At 45.7% G+C, this 17,496-nt stretch overlaps 1 protein-coding gene across 4 annotated transcripts in view; it reads left to right on the forward strand.

The window, feature by feature from the left end:
* TENM4 (teneurin transmembrane protein 4) overlaps positions 1-17,496 on the forward strand; it is a 749,934-nt gene that overhangs the window by 152,226 nt on the left and 580,212 nt on the right. For all 4 annotated transcript variants that reach the window (XR_005020977.1, XM_036861484.1, XM_036861485.1 and 1 more), the window contains exon 2: positions 968-1,023. The gene's annotated coding sequence lies outside the window, so the exon portion shown is untranslated. The remainder of the gene's footprint in view (positions 1-967; positions 1,024-17,496) is intronic.

Below are 17,496 nucleotides of genomic sequence, written 5' to 3' on the forward strand. Positions count from 1 at the left end.
ACATTGATACGGCGAAAATCGTGAAAGTGGTACCGACATGACTGCAGTGGACATTGGCTAGATGGCCAAACCTCACTGAGTTACCATTCTCTCGCCTGTAACATCTCCCAAGGTGGTTATGAGGATCATGAGATAATATCCATAGGTATTGTCGGCTCAGTAGCTGTCACATAGTAGGGACTCGAATCTATGTTTCCTTCCTTTTTCCTTGGCCTCACCTTTCGAAGTTGAAAGTGATCTCTGAGATTGGCCAGGCCAGTTTCCTCACTTTCCAGATGAGGTAACGGAACCCTGATTGGGGAAAGACCAGTGGAGGGCTCCTAAAGTCACGTTCTCCTCACTCCACTGGGCTCAGGTGTGCGCAGTGCCCGGCAGAGACTTGACCACAGGCCTGAAAGGTCTTGGGGAAACTGACAAAACGCATGGGAATGAAAATGAGTTAATTACACAGGCAACAGTCATGGGGGTGTGGAGGGGGTAGTCGTGATCTGAGGGGTACTTTCCAGTGTAGTACATCTTCATAGCCCCTACTCTGCAAAACGGTAAACTCTATGTAGAGAAGGAAAGAAATTGGAAAAATACCCCCAAATGTCAGAAGTGAGTATGTTGATGTCGTAGCATATTTCTTTGCTCTGTGTCTCCTGGTAATTAATGATCGCTTGCATGTTGACATCTATGAAAAATAAAAATAAGTTGCCAAAATGATTGGAAAGCTGAATTTTCTGTACTGAGAGATGGGTGCGGTTGGTGCCCTTCTTGGCATGTAACTATTTTAATTGTCATGCTTCATTTTTGACTATCACACTTCATTTTTGAAGTAATTCTCTTCCAGCCCCTAATCATTAGCAACTTCCCCAGTTACATGGGATCATAAGCGGTTGGTAGCCAATATTGGGTATAAAACTTATGACGCCTTTTAGTCCGGTGTTCTCAAGGGATTAATTGTGATCGTCTTCTTGTTTTGCAGATGGAAAAACTGAGAACCAGAGAGGGCTAGTGATCTCTCGGACTCTTGGTCAGTAGGTAAGTGATAATGCTGAAAGTGAGCCTGAAATAAGATCTATGTCTAGTCTCTGTGATTCAGTCTCTGAAGCCCCATCTCCCCAATCTTGCGATTTTTCTGCTTTGCGCAATTGAAGTCAGGAAATAGGATGAGTTGGTCAGAGGCGTTTGGGTATTATTTGTACTTGTGGTTTCTGTTTGTTCCCACTGTTGAGTTGGAATGTTTAACAGGTGGGTTTGTGAAGGCCCCTTAAGCAAACCGGACCCGTGCTGTGGCTAGTGGGATATCACTGCCCTGTCTTCAACAGACCCAAGAGTTTGGTTCATCTAGAACAGAGTCCTGGACTACGGGTGTTAGAAGATCTGGGTTCCTGTCCCACAGTGAGCTGCTCTGTGGCCTTGAACAAACCACTTAACTCAGGGATTCACTCACTTTTCATTTTTTCTTTCAAACTGTTTTTCCCCAGAATATGTGGTGCTGCCCTCTGTGCCAGGCCCTGAGGATGACAAGATAAACACAACATAAGCTTTGCCCGGGAGGCACTCACAGCCCAATTTATGAGCTCCTCCATTTCCTCATTACTGTCTCATCATGAGAATTTCTAACATCTGTTTTGGAGTTTACAATCTCTAGGGCATTTTGTGATCTTCCCCGAAACTCCATAAGATGGAAAGAAGTTGTTATTACCATTTTGCAGAGGAGAAAACTATGGCTTAGAGAGTTGGCTGAGGCCATTGAGTGAGTAAGGGTTAGAGCTGCCCTTGAAACCAGATTTACTAGCTCCTAAGCATTTGTTTTTGATAACAGCACACTGTCCCACCGATGGTTTTGGCATTTGAACGGGCGTTTTTGTACCCTGCCCTTTAGCAGTGAGTAAAATGTTGGGCACATCAGCACCCAGAGGAAACCCACGCTGGTGCAGAGATACTTTTCTGCAAGGAGTACTTTCCTGTGTCTGACTGATTATTGCAGAAAGCAATGTCTTCTGTGCCTGAGAGTGAAGGCAGCCTTGGGCTCTGGGTAAGCCGATAACCAGAGGAAGACATGCCGCAGGCCCAGGGCCACCTCCTTCAGGTGGCTGCGATTCAGCGTATCAGAGAAAGCCCGCCACGGGCCAGAGGGGCACAGCCCCCCCTCTTCTGCAGTGACCCTACTGAACACTGTCGCTTTCCACCAAAGCTTAATGATCCTGGGAGCTTCTGCTTTTGCAGAGTTGCCTGGCCTCAGGCAAGACATGGAGAACGATGTGGATTAGAGGCCTGGATTAGAGGCCGTGCTGTTTGTTTGTGGGATGACAACTTCTTGAGCAGGAAGCTCTTGGGCTCCCTCCAAGTCTGGAATTTTCAAAGGGTGCATGAATCACCGCAGGGACCGGGCCTGGTTTCTCTGTTTTACTGTGCGTGTGTACGTTGTGAATTGTGGCCATCTTTAATGAAGATGACTAGCATATGTGTGATATCTGGGATGTGCAGGATTTGTGGAGAATGTGTGTGCCTGGGTGGGGAGTGGGATTTGTAAGGAATGTGTGTGTGTGTGTGTGTGTGTGTGTTTAATCTCTAGGAAGCAATTCTCATGAAAAAAAGAAAACACTTAACGGATATAATTTTTCAACAGGACCCAGAAATGGGCTTTTAATAAGCATCATTAAGCTCTTTGATTACAAGGGGAGGCCAGCCATTCTTTCATCCTGGCTTAGATCACACAGCTCTCCCTTGCCCTGTTCTTTGGGGTCAGATAAAAACTCCTACTATTCATATTGGTCTCTCCAAAGCCCTTTCTCCCCTTTCTTGCCCTCCCCAGCCCCTGCCCTTACCCCGCGCTTTCTGATCTCTCTGCTTGGACCTCGACACAGACAGGGCTGGTGTCAGGACTGACAGATGATAGCTGCGGGTACGCCTGGAATCTGAGCGTCCTGTGTCTCGCCCTGTCCCAGCAGGAAACTTTAGAGTCTTTGTTTAGGAGTTACTCTGAGCCCAGAGATCCGGGGCTCCTTCCTTTCCCTGAGGGTCACTTACAGCCACTGACACCCAGCAGGGCTGTGTGTGCGTGTGTGCAAACCCTTTCCTGCATGGATTGGGTTTCCCCTTGTCTGACACGGGAGGATGAGAAGCTTGTGTTGAAAGACAGGTTTTGCTCTGGACTGAAAGCATTCTGCCAGGTTTCCTAAGGAAGCTGGTTCCCAGAGTTATTATCTTTCCTGAGCTGAGAACGAGGTGCTCCGTGACAGGAAACCAGGTAGGCTTAGCAACAGGCTTATCAAGCCGCACTGCAGGAACGTTCATTTGTGTCAACAGGTCTGGGTTTGTGTAATTTTGTTCTTCTCTGTGCACGGGATCAGTTCTGGGGCTGGTGTGTTCTGATTTGCACGGCTCCTTCTCAGCGGTGAAGCACTCCGTTAGGGTGTGGAGCTCTGCCTGGATCATCCTTGTTCACCCCACAGGACCCAGCCCGGGGGTACCGGGCACAGGGCTGAGTGTGCAGTGTCTGTGGTCTACGTAGAAGCCGCTATAGCTCCAGGCTGCAGAGTGGTCCTGAGTGGGGGTATTCCCGCCTTGATTAATATACCAGGCGCTCATTAGAGTCCTAGCTTGGCCTCTTACTGCACCAACTACTCAATTTCTCCGTGCCTTGGTTGGTCCTGGAGGGTCTGCCCTATCTGGAACATTCTATCTAGTTCTTGCCAGCAGCTCCTTTGCAGGGACCCGCCTCCGGTCCCTATGGCTCCAGTTGTTGGTTGGCTCAGAACTGGCTCCAAACCAGCCAAGCCACTGAACATTAAAGTCCTGCTACGCATCCTAGGTGGATGTGCTGCCTTGACCTTGAGGCTTACCCAGGCGGTGCTCCAGGGCTGGGGCAACAGCCATCCACTGTCAGTTCTCCAAACACCCTTAGTCGTTGCTTTAAGGGACATCTATTTTGTTAAGCACCTACTGTGTGCAAGGCACTGTGATATTAGGTATATTTTTTTCTAACTTTATACCCATTTTCCAAATGAGACAACTAAGTTTCAAAGAAGTTAACATACCCAAGAGTACCTAAGTATTCAGTGATAATGCTAGGATTTGAAACCAGGTGTTTGGATTAGAAAGCATATACTCTCGGTTCTGTACAGCACGTAGCACCCAATGGTGAGCAGAAAACGGTTGTCACCTATTAGTGACAGTTCTTTTAAAAGTAATTATTTAATAAAGCACTTACCACATGGCATCCTAATGGATGGTTCTTCTGTGGTCCTCTCTCACCGGACTGTGAGGTTCTTGAGGGCAGAAACTGGAAGCCCCAGCCCCTAGCAAGGTACAGGGTTTAGAGCGACTGATCAATGAATGTTTGAATGATTAACAATATTCATAATGCCTCCCTGTACTGATTGCTGACTATATGCTAGGCAAAGTGCTAAGTGCTTTATATGTATATTATTTTGTTTAATTCTTGAAACTACCCTGTAAGATAGGTACTATTATTACTATAATATTTATAACAAAGAAAATAGAGGCTTGAAGAGTTTTGAGGAACGTTCCCAGGTTACACAGCTGCTAAGCGGCAAAGTTGGAAATAGGACCCCGGCTGACTGCTTACCTGTGGTGTCTTGCCTTGCCCCTGTGCTCTGGCCTCCCCCAGATGTCCCAGCATCCCTCACACCACAGCAGATGCCCAGGGCTCCTCCAGTGACTTCCTGTGAAGCTGTCACTCAAATCTAGTGCCTGCCTATCTGGAGCTGTGTGAAGTTTCCATCCAGAAGGGAGAAAGCTGGTGAAGGCTGGGGGACCACAGTCACATATGAAAGACCGTATGAAGAACCACTAATAAGATGGACGAGACAAGGGTTTCCTTTCTGGAGAGTAGACCTGATTTATAGGACACAAGTGGGGGTGAAGTCAACATCAAGAGGCACAACCTTTTGAGAACAGTGGTGAAGCGTTTCAGTGACGTTTTCTGGGGGCATTTCTTAGGCTTGGCAACTAGGCTGCCGCGGACTTGTTGGTGGGTAAGGTTGGGCGAGGGAAGAGGCCTTGGTGCCTTGCTCTCCAGGGAGGGCCTTCCCTTCTGGTAACTTCCCACAAGACCTCATGGACCGATGACTTATTTCATCATGGGGAGCTTCATCTTACGCAAGCTGAAGAAATGGTACTCCACCTACGTTGCCACAAGATAATTGACCCCTTGTGACTTTGTCTAAAGGGGAGCCGGGAGCGTGTGTGCTTTTAGTGAAAGTTAAGGAGCAGGGAGGAGGATGTGAGCTGGGAAAGAGAGGGACTTGGAATTACTCTGGAGGCTGCCCGGATGCGACTAGGATTCTGAGTATTGACTCCCGACGGGGCCAGGGCCCACTTTGCATGAATCCAGGTTTGTTCTGTGTCCCGGGGACTCTAGTGAGGTATGCTGGTGCCCTCATCTAAATGCTACAACAGAACAACTGCTTTGGGAGACCACACATGAATACTCCTTGGCCAGGAGAAAAGCAAGCAGGATGACAACTTGATGACACATCAGTTAAAGCCTTCATGGACGTGTCTTTGGGTGGCTCAGGGCTTCACTCCTCTGGGGGCTGGCCCTGTGCACCCCAAAAGCAGTGGTGATACTGGTTCTTGAAGCTGGGCCTCCAGGGTATTTCCTTTTTCCCTCATAGCAATGATTTTTAAACCGTGCACTGCAGAAGCCTGGGGGTTTAGTGAAATCCTCTCTGAGACTTCCCCTGGAGATAGGCAGACAGTTCCCTATTGGCTCCTGGACACCGGCCTTGCTCATCCTCTTCTCCTTGTTTGCTCACTGGCCTTCCTTGTTGCCAAGACTGGTGTTCGGCTGGGATGTACTCCATGGCCGCGCTGTTTGTTGACAGCCAACATTTGCTCTCATTGGCTATTGTGTCTGTTTTGATTGGTTGCTGTCTGTGCCATATCCGTTGTTAAATATTTTGAATTTCACTCCTGGTTGCAAGTCTCCCTTTTGTGCAGAGCCAGCTGCATCCCAATGCAGGCACGTTGTGCCAGCGACAAGCCTGTGAACCACAGGCTGCACAGAACCAAAACAGTTTGGCTGTCTTTGAGAAGTTCCTGCCGTGCTTCCTCATCCATCCTAGGGCCACAGAGTCACCCGAATGTCACCAGCCCATATGGCCATGTGGGGCTCAGCGATTTGTCTACCATGCCCACCGCCACCAAAACAGAAGCCCTGGTTATGTTGCCGTGGCAGACCTGGGAGCAGGAGTTGGTCGTTGGTCTTTTCTGTCCCAGCCCCTGGCATGGCTCTTTAGCAGACAGGTAGCAGGCTTTCCTGCCTACCTGTGGACATGATTCCCAGATTAACTCAGCTGTGCCTTTACGAACAAGCTGCTTTCTCAAATAAGCAGGATGTGCCAGCTTTTCTGGCAGAATTCCTTATGAGCATTTGTTCTCTCCTTCCCCCTTTTCTTCAAAAAAAAAAAAAAAAAGAAAGGCAAAAGGAATAGCAGAAGAAATGTTAGATAAAAGTGCATGCATTTGAGATTCAGGCAGATCAGGATTCATATCCAGGCTCTGCTCCTCATTAGCTGTTTGACCTTAGGGAAAGCATTTAACCTCTCTGTATCTTTTGTTCAAAAGAAATAATAATAACTCTAAAGAGCTGCTGTGTCAATAAAATAATACGTACATATAAGTTGAAAGTGCCATGCCAGTGAGAGTCATTAACATATATTGTCCCTCTTTCTGGTGACATTTTCAATCTATAACGATTCCAAAAAGTGAGTCAGTGGCAAATGCTATCTCTTCCAGGGCTAGAGCCTGGGAGGAGAGACTGAAAAATGAGAGGAAAAGAGCCAACCCATCATTTTTAGTTTAGAGAACCTCCAAGCCTAAAGCAGAACCTCTAGCCCAGGCAAGAGAGGAAAGAATGGAGAACTTATCTTTGAGTTTCCTTGCAAACAAGGGGAAAAGGGAAAGCTGATAGATTACATGTTCTCATTGGCTAACGCTGAGTCTTTGTTGAGGGGTAAGTAAACACAGATGACAAGCTATTAGCTAGACATAGAGAGGTATAGCTTGTGCAGGAATGGCAGATACATGATGTATTAGGTTGGGTTCCTGGGACCAGACTCTGGGACAGAGATTTGTGTGCTGAAAGTTTACGGGGCTTGCCCTCAGGATCAACACCTGTCCGGGAGTAAGGGAAGTAAGATTAGATCGAGGGAGGAGTTGAGCGGCAATACGGTCACAACAGAGGCATCAACCGATCCCACAGGGAGCTCTGGAGCTGGGATGGTCCTTCAGTTCCCTGCATTGAGTCAAGGGGAGTTGACCTTACCGCCCTCGGCAGCAACAGCTGGGTACTGCCCCTGCGTAAGGCAGCTGCCTTGGGCTGAGGACCATTCCTGGAGAGGGACTCGACTGAGAGCTGTCCGCAGCCAGCAGCAACAGTCCGCACAGCTGGGGCACTGAGTGCCTCAGTCCCAAAGGGCTCCTCTGGGCAGCACATCACAGCACCCACTACACAGGGCATGCAGACTGCCCTTCTTTCCTTACGTCCTACCGCACACATCACTCATTGAAACAGCTCTCTTTACCACTGTGTTCAGATGCGGTCTCAGAATTTTTTCAAAAACAGTGCTCCAGATAAACGTTACCAACCAGCTGGAATTGGCTCGTGAGAAGGAACCCATTGGCTCCCTTTGGCCTCTCCATCTGTAGGAGACGTTCATTGATGGTGTAACAATAGGCCTTCAGTGTTATGATTGATGTTTCAACATTGGACAGTTGGAAAACCTTAGACAAGTTCCCTGACATGACTAGTGGAAAATGTGATATTTAAAATATATTTCATTATTCCCTTTGACCACATTCCATTTATTTGAGTTGTGGCTTGTTTTTCTTTTCCCTTACTAAATGCAGTTTTCCCCATGATTCATTTCCTTTCCTTCTCCCTCTCTTTTTATTTTTTATTTATTTATTTATTTATTTATTTATTTAAAAATTTTTTTATAGCTACTTTATTTATTTATTTTATTTTATTTTTGGCTGTGTTGGGTCTTCGGTTCGTGCGAGGGCTTTCTCTAGTTGCGGCAAGTGGGGGCCACTCTTCATCGCGGTGCGGGGACCGCTCTTCATCGCGGTGCGCGGGCCTTTCACTATCGCGGCCCCTCCCGTCGCGGGGCACAGGCTCCAGACGCGCAGGCTCAGTAGTTGTGGCTCACGGGCCCAGCTGCTCCGTGGCATGTGGGATCTTCCCAGACCAGGGCTCGAACCCGTGTCCCCTGCATTAGCAGGCAGATTCTCAACCACTGCGCCACCACGGAAGCCCTCTCCCTCTCTTTTTAAATTTTTTTAAAAAATGAATTTACTTTTTACTACATATTCTCTTGTCATATCACCCATTCTTATTTCAACCATCGGCCACTTCAGATGTCCCTTCTTCACCCAGTTCACATACTGGTCACCTGCTAAATCTGTCCATATGACTCGCTTCTCTAGCCTTCAAAATAGCAATAAACGGCATCCGTGGTTAGCCCATGAGGAAACAGATGCTTAGAGAGGTTAAGATGCTTTTTGAAGATGAGACATCTTGCAAATGACTGGGGTGGGCTTTATCTTAGTCTGTTAGCTCCCAAAGTCTGTGTCCTTTTTTCTCTACCTTTGAGATATTTGTTGAGGTGATGACTCCAGGTTCTCCTTTTTGAGTCTTGCCTGGCTGAGAACTCTACAAACTTCAGTTGCTAATCCCACTGGTGATTATGAACCACTGCAGGGTGTCGGGGCCACCCCACACCGCCAGGTGGGTTGGAGACCCTTCTGCTTTCCCTGAACAGGGTATAGCTAATTATAGAGTGCTGGGCACAGCCTGGCCCCTGGGCCCATCAGCTGGGGGTATTTAGTTTTTTGTGAATTCCGGAGATGCTCCAGTGGTGGGGAGCCTTTGGGATCAGACTCACTGTCATGATTGATGGGATGGGGCTGACTTTGAAGCCAACAAGCGACTTGTTATAACTCTTGATAAATGAGACTTCAGTTGGTCCAGCTGGCCAGCTGCCGAAAGCCTGGCAGCATCACTGAGGGACCCACCTGGGTCTCTGAGCCGAGTGCCTATGCTGTGATCTGTAACCCTCGTTTAAGGAAGATGCATTTGGTAAAGGAAGGTCTTTTGCTTTTAGCTGAGGGCTGATTCCATCAAAACCAAAGGTAAATTAGGTTGTTGTTAAAGAACACTTATAGAGGCTCCTATTCTGTGCCAGATACTTTATTCTGAAGCTAAGCACTTGGAGATACAAAAATAAAACCAGTGTCCCACCCCTCACGCTTAAAATGTGGGCTGGTGTTTTTTACTGTTGTGTAGATGGAAGACAAGGGCCCGACCACCTCCTGATGCTGTGAGGCTTCTGAACTCTTACAGCCCTCTGCCCTTCAGACCATGACTTCTTTGCACAGGGAGGACTTTAGAATCCTCGGGGTGAGTGGAAAGAGAGTCTGATTTGAGTCCTCACTCCTCTCTCTGATAACAGATTTTCTGTGTGACCTTGGACAGGGCACTTGACCTCTCTGGTCCTCAATGTTACCTCAGAGTCAATATAGAAAGTGGCCACTGTAATGCCTCAAGTGCCTGCTGTTGGGAAAGCACCTTGTATAATGCCTTGTACACAGTAGGCACTCTTTAAATGATACCATGTTTTCCTTCCCCACCCCCACTTCCTTTCTTAGCAAGATCAGTGAAGAATTTACTAGACATTGATGACCTATAGAGCAGGAGGATTTCCTCAAGGAGTGCTTTCAGTCTTCACTGGGTGATCCAGGGCTGAATGGGTTCTCCGGTCTCCATCCAGTATGCTTTCTCACTGGACTCCAAGGGAGCAGGTTACATCCTCAATACCTCCTACCAGCCCTGACTTTCAGAGGACTCCTCTTCATTTTCTGATTCTTCACCACCACCCCAATATTCCTTCCTAGTGGGATGTCACCAAGATTGCTCAGAAGAAGAGGTGGCTATGGCAAAGGAAAGGGGTCCTGCACCATGAGCTGACATTGTGAGAACAAGACACTATTTTGCCCTCTCTAAGACTTAGTCTTCTCATTTATAACATAGGGTAATAATACTTTCCTTGCGGGCATTGTCTGAGGATTGCATGTGATAACACACGTGAGAATAGGCTTTGGAACAAACCTGTGATTTATGATTACAGATGCTGTCTTTCTTCTGTGTGTTTCCACCTCTTGGTCTGGCCCCTTCACCAATAGCTCTCAGCAGAAGTTCCCAAATGTATCGGGACTATGCAGATAACTGTCCAACCAGCTGTTTGTGGAAATCTGTACTATGACCCTTCCCAAAGAACTTGTTTTAGTTATTTATGTCTGTCTACTTCTCTAAACTCCAAGATATTTAAGAACAAGGTCCAATCTTAATTCATCTATATCTCCAGGATATAACAGAGGTGTCGTAATTGTTTGAAGAAATAAATGAAGATGAAAGATAATGAAAACTATGGGTATCTGCTATATATCTGCTCTGGGGATGTAAGGTCTCATGTAATCCTACAGGCCTAGGAGGCTGATATTATTCCACTCTCGAGCAAAGAGAAATTGAGGCCCAGAGAGGTGAAGCCACTTACTCAAGAGTCAGTAACTAGCAGAGAAGGGACACCAGCTTCAGAGCCCCGGACTCCAAACTAGTTCTTACCTCCTATACTGGGTGCGCTCTCTCTCTCTCTCTCTCTCTCTCCTTTCTACATTTTATTGTACAAACAACATTAAAACAACAATAACAGGAAAAAAATAAACTTACCTTCCAATTTCCCACTTCTAGCAAGTCAGTTGTTTCCATCTTTCCACATCCCTGCTGTCTCTTTCTTGCATGTGTTCTTTTTTAATAACAGCATTATTGAGATATAATTCACATGCCATAAAATTCACTCTTTTAAATTGTACGATTCAGTGTTTTCTAGAAATATTTAACCATCACCACTATCTAATTTTAAAACAGTTCATCACCCCCAAAAAGAAACCCCATCCTCATTAGCAGTCACCCCCCCCATTCCCTGCTCCCCCTGCCCCCAGCCCCTGGCAGCCATTAAGCTACTTTCTCTCTCTATAGATTGCCTATCCTGGATGTTTTATATAAATAGAATCCTATAATATGTTACCTTTGTGTCTGGTTTCTTATACTTAGCATAATGTTTTCAATATCCATGTTGTAGCATGTATCAGTGCTTCATTCCTTTCTATGGCTGAATAATACACACACGTACACACACACACACACACACACACCCTTGTTTTGTTTATCTGTTTATCAGTTGATGCATATTTGGGTTATTTCTACTTTTCAGCTATTATGAATAATGCTGCTATGATCATTTGTGTACAAATTTTTGTGTGGATGCATACTTTTAGTTCTTTGGGGTACATGCCTGTAAATGATATTGCTAGGTCATACTCCATGATCAACATTTTTAGGAACTGCCAGTCTGTTTTCAAAAGTAACTGTACCATTTTACAATCCCACCAGCAATGTATGAAGTTTCCAATTTTTTCACATCCTTTGCAACTCTTTTCATTGTCTCTCTCTCTCTATTTTTTTAGCCATTCTCCTGGATTTGAAATGATATCTCATTGTGGCTTTGATTCAGGTTTCCCTAAAGACTGGTGATGTTCAGCATCTCTACATGTGCTTTTTGGCCATTTTTATATCTTTTTTGGAGAAATGTCTATTCAAGTCCTTTGCCCGTTTCTTAATTGGGTTATTTTTCTTTTTACTGTTGCATTGTGAGTTCTTCATGTATTCCGGATACAAGTCACTTATCCAATATATGATTTGCAAATAATTTCTCCCATTCTCTGAGTTGTCTTGTCACTTTCTTGATAATGTTCTTTGAAGCACAGAAGTTTTAAATTTTGATGAAATTTGTCTGTTTTTTCTTTTGTTACTTGTGCTTTGAGTATCACATCTAAGAAAACTTTGCTTAATCCCAAACCATGAAGACTTACTCCCATATTTTCTTCTAAGAGTGTTATAGTTTTAGTTCTTACATGTAAGTCTACGATCCACTTTGAGTTAAGCTTTGTATTTTGTGTGAGGTACAGGACCAACTTCATTCTTTTGCATGTGTATATCCTGTTGTCCTAGCCCCATTTGTTAAAGAGGCTATTATTTCCCCAGTGAAGGTTGATTTATGGACTCTCAATTCTATTTGATTAATCTCTCTATCTATCCTGATGCCAATATCACACTGCTCTGATTACTGTAGCTTCAGAGTAAGTTTCGAAATTGGGAAGTGTGGGTCCTCCAGCGTTGTTCTTTTTCAAGATTACTTTGGGTATTCTGCGTCTCTTGTATTTTTATGTGAAGTTTAGGATCCACTTACCAATTTCTTAAAAAAATATATCCACCTGGGATTTCAATAGGGAATGCATCGAATCTGTAAGTCAATTTGGGAGTATTGCCATCTAAATGATATTAATTCTTCCAATCCATAAACATGGGATCTCTCTCCTTTTCTGCAGTGTTTTGTAATGTTCAATATTATCAGACATATAGCATGTAAAGAAGTCTTGCACTTGTAAGGAAGCCTGTCCTTTAAAAAAAATGTATTCCTAAATATTTTGTTCTTTTTGATGTTGGTGCAGATAGAATTGCTTTCTTGATATCATTTTTTGATTGTTCATTGCTGGTATATAGAAAACAAACGATTGTTGTACATTGATCTTATATCCTGCAAACTTGCTGAACTTGTTTATTAGTTCTAATAGTTTTTGTGCATTTATTAGGATTTTCTATATATAAGATTTTGTCATCTCTGAGTAGAGATAGTTTTATTTCTTCCCTTCCCTAAACTGGATTCCTTTTTTTACTTTTTCTTGACTAATTTCCCTGATTAGAACCTCCAGTACAATGTTGAATAGAAGTGGTGAGAGCAGACACCTTGTCTTGTTTCTAGTCTTAGGGGGAATGTTTTCAGCCTTTCACCATTAAGTATGATATTAGCTGTGAGTTCTTCAAAGATGATCTTTGTCCAGTTGAAGATTCCTTGTATTCATTGTTTATTGAGTATTTTTGTCATAAAACGGTGCTGGATTTTGTCAATGCTTTTCTGTGTCTATTGACAGGATCGTGAGATTTTTCTCCTTTATTCTCTTAATGTGGTGTATTATGTTGATTGGTTTTGTATGTTAAACCAACTTTGCATTCCTAGGAAAACCCCACTTGATTATGGTGTATAATCCTTTTCATATTTGTTGGATTCAGTTCAGTATTATTTTGTCGAGGAATTTTGTGTGTATAATCAAAGGGGATCTTGATCTGTAGGTTTTTATTCCTTGAGATATATTTGACCGATTTTGGTGTCAGGGTAATGCTGACCTCATAAAATGAGTTGGAAAGGGTTCATCCTCCTGTTTTTTGCAAGAGTTCATGAAGGATTTGTGTTAATCTTGCCTCTTTTTTTGAGAACTTTAAAGAGTTGTAATGAGGACAAAGCTTATGACAGCTCACAGTTATGCCTTATCATGTGCCTGTGCTGGGTGAGTCTATGACCACAGAAACTTGACATTAGATTAAAGCCTGCACATTTCCCTATGAGTAGGACAGTGGTCTCCTGCCATTACGCCACAAGACATTCAGTACTGGGAAACTGGGGTGGACAGGCAGACATGGTTCCTTCCTCTTTTTTTTTTATTTTATTTTTTTTACTGTTTTAAACATTTCTGCACAAATGCCTGGATGAATATTCCATGGAAGCAAAACCTTCTCCAAAACGGACAACAGATTGGCCTCTTGACCACATGCTGAACAAGACCAATGCTTACACCATTATCTCCCCTGAAACCTGTCAATGTCCTCCTAGAAAATCAAAATATCCACACATATTAATAGCTCGGCATCCAGGTTAACAAAAGAGTTGAGCGTTTGTTTTTCATTCCTTTTTAACATGTGAAAATGAGGAAAGACTATTCCTGACTGAAATTGCTTGGAGCAAGAAACAAGAGTCTGAGGTTTCACTACATTACAGGACAGATCACGATGATGTTCAGTCCCTGAGCTTTTCTAAAGGAAAGACGCTTTTTTTTTTTTTTTAATTAATTAATTTATTTATTTTTGGCTGTGTTGGGTCTTCGTTTCTGTGCGAGGGCTTTCTCTAGTTGCGGCAAGCGGGGGCTACTCTTCATCGCGGTGCGCGGGCCTCTCACTATCGCAGCCTCTCTTGTTGCGGAGCACAGGCTCCAGACGTGCAGGCTCAGTAGTTGTGGCACACGGGCTTAGCTGCTCCGTGGCATGTGGAATCTTTCCAGACTAGGGCTCGAACCCGTGTCCCCTGAATTGGCAGGCAGACTCTCAACCACTGCGCCACCAGGGAAGCCCCAGGAAAGACGCTTTGAGTGGTGGTCATTCACTCATGCCTTCAGTCACTTCATTAGTTCACTCAGCAATTCCATATTGAGCTCCTTTTCTATGGCAGGCCCTGTACTGCAGTGTCAGGTCACACAGATGGGAATGCATTTCAGTCCCAAGGGAGAAGCCAGTCTGGTGGGGAAGATCAGACTCTAAGCAAACAGTCACTACCAAGCATGATCATGGCCATAACACAGGCATAAAAGGAGGTCACAGGAATGTAGAGGGAGGAGATATCAGGGAGAGACAGTGTCAGAGGAGATATGGTCCACTGGGAAACTTGAAGGATACATAGGAATTGGCCTGATGGAGTCCCAGGCAGAACAAGGAGGTCGCTGAGAACAGTCTGTCTCCACATTCAGTCATTCACAAGGGCTTTAAGGAACAGCGCTGAAAGATGACTTGGAGAGACCCCAGGAGGCAAATCCTAAATCCAAAAAGCTTGTGTGCTTTTTGAAGAAGTCTGCGCTTTATCCTGGGGTGGTAAATGTTTTAATGACTCGTGACCTTTCCTGAACAGCAGCCCAAGGGTACCAGAAAGGCGGAACTGAAACCATATCTGATAGCAAAAGTCAGGTCTAGACCTTGGAGAATTGTCCTTGAATAGAATGCAGGTCTCCTAGGGCCTTTCATCCAGCATACCCCATCTCCTGGACCTTGTCTTCCCTTCCATCGCCCTAGAAGAGCCATCCCAGCTCACTAGGAGGTCAGACTCAAAAATATTGAATTCTGGAGTGGATAACACTGAATCCTATTATGCTTGTTGGTAAAATAGGGACATTGATGCCTCCTTCCTAGGGTTGTTGTGATAACAAAATGAAATAAGTGTTCTCTAAACATCTTCAGAGATCTCCACTGCAAGCTAGACGAAAGATGTGCCACGTCCGTTATGGAAGTAAGACCATCAATGTTGGGAGCTGCATAGACCTGGATTCAAATTCCAATGCACCCCCTGGCTGCTTGACCCTGGACAAATTATCTTCACTCTCTGAGCCTCAGTTTCCTCGTCTGTGAAATAGAAATGATCATAATACCTCCCTTTGGGGTTGCGATGAGAAGGAAGTGTTATGGTCCCTGTGATATCCCCAGGCATCTCAAAGGTGCTGAAGAATTTCCTTTTGAATCTGAATGTGAACAGGGAGCTCTGCTTTTCCTGGAGGCTCCGGGAGGGCTGGACACACATCCCCCTCATTGCTCTGTGTTTAGAGCCTAACATATAATGATGATCAGCATATAAAGAGATTCCAGTGTTTTTGCAGTTGAATTTACTTCCTCCTCTCAATCCAGGTTTCTATCCAGTTGAAAAAAGAATTGACTGTGACCTTTTGGAAATACAAATAAATCAATAAAGAAAAAAGATTTTATTTATTTTTATTTTTTAATAAATTTATTTATTTTATTTATTTATTTTTGGCTGCGTTGGGTCTTCGTTGCTGTGCACGGGCTTTCTCTGGGCTTCTCATCACGGTGGCTTCTCTTGTTGCAGAGCACGGGCTGTAGGCACGCAGGCTTCAGTAGTTGTGGCACACAGGCTTCAGTAGTTGTGGCTCACGGGCTCTAGAGCACAGGCTCAGTAGTTATGGCACATGGGCTTAGTTGCTCCGCGGCATGTGGGATCTTCCCGGACCAGGGCTCGAACCCGTGTCCCCTGCATTGGCAGGCAGATTCTTAACCACGGTACCACCAGGGAAGCCTGAAGAAAGATTTTAAATCATCTCATTTTATACGTTTATTTTGCTGAGTGGGCTAAAAGCAGGTATTAGTCAATTGGGGGCTTCCGTAAGGGAACAGGAAGAGGTCACAGCTCCTGCTTCCACGGACCTGGTGTGGCTGCCCCAGTTTCTCCAGCCAACAGGCAGAGCAGTATCTCTTGCACACTGAGGACTTAGGAAGTTGAACCTGGGAGAAATATGTCCTTAATGATGTTTTATACCCAGGGGCCCCCTGGAGAAGAGCGCTTCGGGAAGATTAAGTGGGACACGAGGCTGCAGGAGCTACCCGCCAAGGGGCAAGGGTGTGGAGCAATGGGAATTCCACCCTCGAATGTGCCCCAGGGGAGGGCACGTGTGATTGCAGCAGCCCTAGAAGCAGACTTAGTACAATCTGTGTCCCAGACTTGCTTCCATCTCCAGTCTGGTCCCCATTCTTGGCTTTCCCTGCTTCTTCTGTTCCCCTCCTCCCCCAGATGAGGAGGGGGCTTGCTACAGGACTCAATAAAGGCCAGAATCAGGCCCGGGAGCGATGGTACCCATTTCCCTGAGTCCCCACCAGTGTCACTTACTGAATGCCAGGCTTTGGGATGAGTGGGACAGGGCTCCCCCACCTGCTAGAGTTGCTCTCTGTGTAGGGAATAGCCACAAAGGGATGAAGGAAGGCCTTCAGGAGCTCTTTGGAGGCTGCAGTGAACCTGCGTAGAGGGAGAGCAAGGGGCGGGGAAGAACGGCGAAAGCTACAGAAGAGCAGGGGATGGTCGATGTGCATCTTGAAGGATGAGAGTTTACCAGGCAGAGGAGGAAGTGGAGGGTATTCCTGGCAGAGGTAAAGTTTGCACAAAGGCTCTGAGACCTGAAGGACCTGGAGTCCTGGAGAAATGGGAAGAAGTTCAATGAAACAGGAACAGTGAGTGAAGGGCAGACATGGGGGAGGTGGGAGGGATGCCGTGGGAGGACAGGTTCTGCCTCGTTAGGAAGTGTCCTGTAGGCTGGGCTGTAATGAACGTGGACTTGATACTCTGGGGAGTGGGGAGGCAAGGTAGAGAGACCAAGTGAGTTTGGCCTGAAATAGCCCTGAATTAATGCATCAAGGAATCATCTATGACAGCGGTCCCCAACCTTTTTGGAACCAGGGACCGGTTTTGTGGAAGACAATTTTTCCACCGACGGACGGTGGGGAGGCGGGGGAGGATAGTTCAGGCGGTAATGCGAGCGATGGGGAGCATCGCGGCAGATGAAGCTTTGCTCCCGCGCTCGCCGCTCACCTCCTGCTGTGCGGCCCGGTTCCTACCGGGCCGCAGACCCCTGATTTATGAAGCACTACCAATTGCCGCTGCCTTGCTGGGCTCTGGGGATCCAAGAGTACAGAAGCAGACTTGACTCTGAGGAGGTTTACTCTCCATCTCCCTGACTGCCTGCCACTCTCTCTTTAACACA

This window comes from Balaenoptera musculus, chromosome 8, assembly GCF_009873245.2.
Source record: "Balaenoptera musculus isolate JJ_BM4_2016_0621 chromosome 8, mBalMus1.pri.v3, whole genome shotgun sequence".
Taxonomy (NCBI): Eukaryota; Metazoa; Chordata; class Mammalia; order Artiodactyla; family Balaenopteridae; genus Balaenoptera; species Balaenoptera musculus.